Raw genomic sequence first — 5,523 nt, forward strand, 5'->3', positions numbered from 1 at the left:
TTGTCCTTGGTACTGTCATAATTTACACATTCGTTTTGGAATATATTCCAAAATTTAAAAGCATATAATAATATAGTATATTTATCTTGTGTCTAAGCAAGCTTTTTTTTTTGGTTTCGATGGGCTTTATTCCACACAAAAAAGTCTTGAAAAGACGTAGCTTGACATGGAAGTGTTGAAAGAATAACCACAAACGTACATCAAATAATTGCATCAAATAATCATTAAATAAGTAAATATTATCATATATTATTTTTTAACGGCAATTTACAATTTTCATTAAACATCAAACTAGTAAGATACAAGAGCCACAAACCACAAAATAAATTAAAAGTTAAAATTGCATCAATCATTCCAACAAATAGATTTAAAAGAAGACTTATTTTTAATCCTAATAAATCTCAAAAACTTGATATTCTCCCTAGTTTTAGTCTCTAAAGTAACCGTGATTTAAAAAATAGCCTCATTTCTTGTCTTCCAAATACACAAACGACAGCCAATATAATACCATGAAGTGCTTTCTTTTTCTTCTTTCCCAATGTAGCCGTTTTATGAAGTTTGAGAAAATCCCTGATCAAGAAGGCGAATGTAGGCAGTATGCTACACCAAGAGCTGATGAAGCTCCAAACTCGATTTGCGATTTGGCAAGAAGTCAGTAAATGGTCTGTCGTTTCCTGAAGATCTTCACAAAGATCGACCACACTCTCTCGAGTTTACCCCGTACGTTTTGTTGAAGAAGACCAACCCTTGTCAATATCCTATCATAATTATAATTTATAATTGTAGCAAAAGAATAAGCAACTAAATAATATTCGTATTAATATAAAGAAAAATATCGATTGATCGAGAAACACCTTTTAAGTCATTTTATTCTCTAAACTTTACCAATCATAAATTCGGTGCGACCCATTTTCTTCAATTAATCAACCTTTACCTCTATATATATTCACACCACACAACATAACACCGCATCATTCAACCCATCACAGTTTTTTAAACACCATGAATGAGCCTAAATATGCTTATCCTTATCCTGCTCAAGGTACGACCAGTTTTTACTATTTTTGATTGTTTATCTATTTCTTTAACTTGCAAGTTTCAATAGATATATAATGATTGTATTCAACAGGCGGAGGATATTATCAAGGGCCGCCGGTGATGGCTCCTCCACAATACGCCGCCGCACCTCCTCCTAGAAGAGAACCTGGTTTCCTTGAAGGCTGGTAACGTCTCATGATAATATTTTTTACAGCTACTTTATATTAGCACGGTAAAACTGTTTTGTATCTGAACCAAACACTATATAAAACGATGAATTGATATTGATGCAGTCTGGCGGCTCTGTGTTGTTGCTGTCTTCTTGATGAGTGCTGTTGTGACCCAACCATCATTTTCTACTAAAAATCTGTGGCTACTTATATGTTACCATAAATAGAAAGTTCTGGGTTACGTTCATGCTGTTTTAGGGTTTCTGGTCATGTATGATTGTGGTTGGTTACTTGATTTCTAAATCTGGATTGATGACACTTCATTTGAATGGCAAACATTGAGTTTAACAATTGGTGCAATATCTCAACATAATTCTGAAAAGATTAAACAGCATAAAAGATTTTCGTGTAATTACAAGAAAAAGGTTATCACAAGTAACTTTTCACCTTGAGATGGTGGGTCGATAATCACCAATCTGTTGATCGGGTCTTCACGTTAGTAATGAAAACATGAATAATATGATAAACCTATAACTAAAAAGTACATGTTACATTAGAGAGAGTAGCTACAGCATATGAGTATGATCCTAACATCATGATTGCCATTTTGGTCGACTTGCCTTTTACGATGTATGTAAATGATAGGGATTAGGGTTTTGTGAAAACCGAATTTATAGAGAGAGAGAGAGAGGGGGGGGGGGGATAAAAAAATCTTAGGTGTGTATTTATGATTAAGTTATGATGATAATTATTCTCTCCATATATTTATATACACCTAATGAGAAACCCTTTATTAGTCAGTAAAGGTAATATGATCCATTAACAATTATTTAACTAATATAATAATAAGTTATAATTTAACTATTTTGAACTATTATTATATAAATGATAATGATGGTCATACCAATAAATATATAAAATATATTTTTATTGCATTCTCCCATTTGGCCGAGTAATCATTTATTATGAGCATATAATTAGTCTGCAGATTTTAACACTCATTTTAACTTTAGACTTTAACTGTATGAGAGAAATATAGTCATTGAAATGAACATTAGTTCAAGACACCCATCAATCATACTGCAACTATTATTTAAAACCTAAATAGTTATGATCAAAATTTACTCGTAAGCCCTTTAAACATTTGATTTGTATAATAATATCTATACGTCATTACGTATGAAGAACATATTAAGAGAAATACAAAATCAAAATTGATAAAATTTTATTAAATAAAACATAAGTACAATATGCAATTAAATAAGGTATTTAGTAAATCCCATACTAGAAACATGTTATTCAAAAACTTTAGGCGGGAGACCCTTGGTCATCGGATCCGCAAGAATATTGTTAGTACTAATATACTCAATGCACGGTTTGTTTTCCTCAACTCGTTCACGTACAAAAAAATATTTTGTATTAAGATATAAACCAACTCTAGTTGATCTGTTACTGTTCGAGAAACTAGCGGCTGCTGAATTATCACAATAAAGCTTTTATGGTCTAGAAATGGAATTGACTATTTTGAGTACAGAGATCTGATTTTTAAGCAACATTCCATGATAGGTTGCATTATAAACATCAATATATTCTAGCATCATAGTGGAAGTTATTGTTAGTTGTTGCTTATGACTCCTCCATGAGATGGGTCCGCCTGCTAACATAAAGATCTACCCTAAAGTGGAGTCTTTGAATTTTGCAAAGCCAGAATCAAAATAACTTACTACTTCTAAATTATCACTTCTTCTATAAGTCAGTTTATAGTCTTTCTTCCTTTGCAAATATCGAAGCACTTTCTTAGCTTCTTTCTAGTGTTCAAGGCCAGGATTAGTCTGATAACTGCCTAACATTCCAAAAATATAAGCAATAACTGGGTGAGTACAGACTTGAGCTTACATAAGGCTCCCTACTACTACTAATGCATAAGTTGTCATTCTCATTTGCAAGCTTTGTTTTCGGGCATTGGAATGAACCGAAAATGTCTCTTCTAACTATTGGAGTTGCAGTTGGGTTGCAATATTGCATGTTGTAACGAGTAAGCACACGATCAATGTTGGCACTTTGAGATAATCATAGGATCCCTTTATGTCTATTTCGGTGAACTTCGATGCTAATATCATAAGAAACATCTCCGAGATCATTCATGCCGAAGTTACTAGAGAGTAATCGCTTCGGCTCATGCAACATGTCTAAACTATTACTTGTCAATAAAATATCATCTACGTAAAGGACAATGTAAGACCCCGAATACCGGGAATCCTATAGTTGGTGATCACGTCCACAAATTCACAAAAATTTAAAACCAAACGATTCGTTTTATTTAAAACAAGTTCAGAGTAAATAACAGCAGAACCTCCCGCCATATTTTCAGTACACCGAGATGCCAAATGCCCAGACCCCTCACACCGGTAACAAGTCAACCTCGGACACTCGTAGTGGAAGTGTCCGGCTTTCGCACATTGGAAACAAGTGATAGACCTGGACCTACATACCCCACTATGCGGTTTCCCACACTTCTTGCATCTCCCATCATATGCGTCTCCCCTATAATTCGACGTTTCAGCTCTTGCTTTCTTTCCTGCCGATACAAAATCATTGCCCCCATAACGCTTGCCATTGGAGTTAGGGTTCGGCTTCCAGTCCTTCTTAGGTTCCATCGGGTTCACCATTTCTCGCTGATCATACAAGGTTCTGGCCAGAGCAACCACTGAATGGAAAGAGCCCATGTCCGTGGTCATCACACACCTCCGAATATCCACCGGAAGACCCTTCACATACTTCTTAATCCTCTTAGCTTCGGGAGTAACTTGATCGAGACATAAACGGGGCATTTGATTAAACTTTGTAGTATACTCTCGGTGGGTCATGGTTCCCGCTTCCAAGGTCAAGAAATCCTGTTCGATCTTATCCAATTCGTGCGGAGGACAAAACTGATCGAGAACCAATTGCTTCAATTCCCCCCAAATCGTCCTCCTAATAGCCCGATCACCCATCGCCTGAGTCAGATTGTCCCACCAACACAATGCTTCTGAACGAAACGAGGCGGTAGCAAAAGTAACCATATCCTCCCCCTTACACTTACTGATCTTTAGTACCGTTTCCATTTCCCTCACCCACTGATGTGCTGCTGATGCATCCTTAGTACCATCGAACGTGGGAGGATCGCACTTCTTGAATTCCCCATACGAACAACCCTGAGCAGAGACGCTAACCGCACAAACCTCTTCTTCATCCTTACTTGGTACTATCACCTCATCTTCAACCTGAGTCTCTTTACCTTTTCCCTTCTTACCGGCACTCTTACCAACCATTGTCTCTTCCATAGCTCTAACAGCCTCAGCAACGATTTCAGGAATGGCGCTAGGAAGAACCTGGTAAACCTCATCCGCGATAGCCGCGCGCATAGCCGGATCTAAGGCGGGGTTATCCCCTTTCTCCTGAATCGGGGTCTCTTCCTGCTGCGGAGTCGGGTCCTCTCTCTCAGTCTCAACATTTGGCCTACGACCACGACCGCTAGGACGACTACTCTTCGTTGAACGGGTACTGGCCATATCCTATTCCTACAAAGACAGAACCCCAACACGGTCAGGTATAAGTAGCATTTAGAACATGGAAGGTAACGGTAAACTTCTAATAACGTTGATCAAGTGTTATTAATTGTTTACTTTACCCGCCCATCCTAAGTACCCTCTGCCCCTAACCATATTAGCATCCCATCTGACATTTAAGCAAATATGCACATAATAGAACTCTAATGCTTATAAAGATGAATAACAAATATAAAATTTACCTCTTGGCGTGCGGCTACTCGCGGTTGGCATTTCCAGTCTTTCCTTTTACAGTTCGAGTCCAAGCATTCGAGAATGCTTGGATCCCTCGAACCATGGCTCTGATACCAACTTGTAAGACCCCGAATACCGAGAATCCTACAGTTGGTGATCACGTCCACAAATTCACAAAAATTTAAAACCAAACGATTCGTTTTATTTAAAACAAGTTCAGAGTAAATAACAGCGGAAAGTGTAAGTGTTTAAAAATCCCAAATACGGGTACAAGTGTCAAAAAAATCAAATATAAATAAAATATCCGTTTTATTTGAAATCCTCGACCAGAAATGCCTTCAACCTTCCGAGTAGTATCCAGCACGTCCAAGCGATAGCATCCACTTCTTAACCTAAAAGTCAATCTAACATACACACAAAGTCAGCTTGAGCTGAGTGAGTTCAGGTTTTCATAAACGACATTCATTAAACAATTTAAATTCCATGAGTATGAAATGTAGGGGAAAATCTTGAGTAAATAGTTATCTAATTTT

At 37.0% G+C, this 5,523-nt stretch overlaps 1 long non-coding RNA gene across 1 annotated transcript; it reads left to right on the top strand.

The window, feature by feature from the left end:
- Nucleotides 1–972: 972 nt before the first annotated feature.
- On the top strand, nucleotides 973–1,457 carry LOC143618864 (uncharacterized). The gene is made up of 3 exons (XR_013151094.1): nucleotides 973–1,051; nucleotides 1,136–1,223; nucleotides 1,332–1,457. It is a non-coding gene; the product is annotated as an uncharacterized LOC143618864 (long non-coding RNA).
- The last annotated feature ends 4,066 nt before the right edge of the window (nucleotides 1,458–5,523 follow it).

Source organism: Bidens hawaiensis, unplaced genomic scaffold (genome assembly GCF_021521415.1).
Source record: "Bidens hawaiensis isolate Kalapana, Puna unplaced genomic scaffold, B.hawaiensis_p1.1 tig00000284_1, whole genome shotgun sequence".
NCBI classification, from domain to species: Eukaryota; Viridiplantae; Streptophyta; class Magnoliopsida; order Asterales; family Asteraceae; genus Bidens; species Bidens hawaiensis.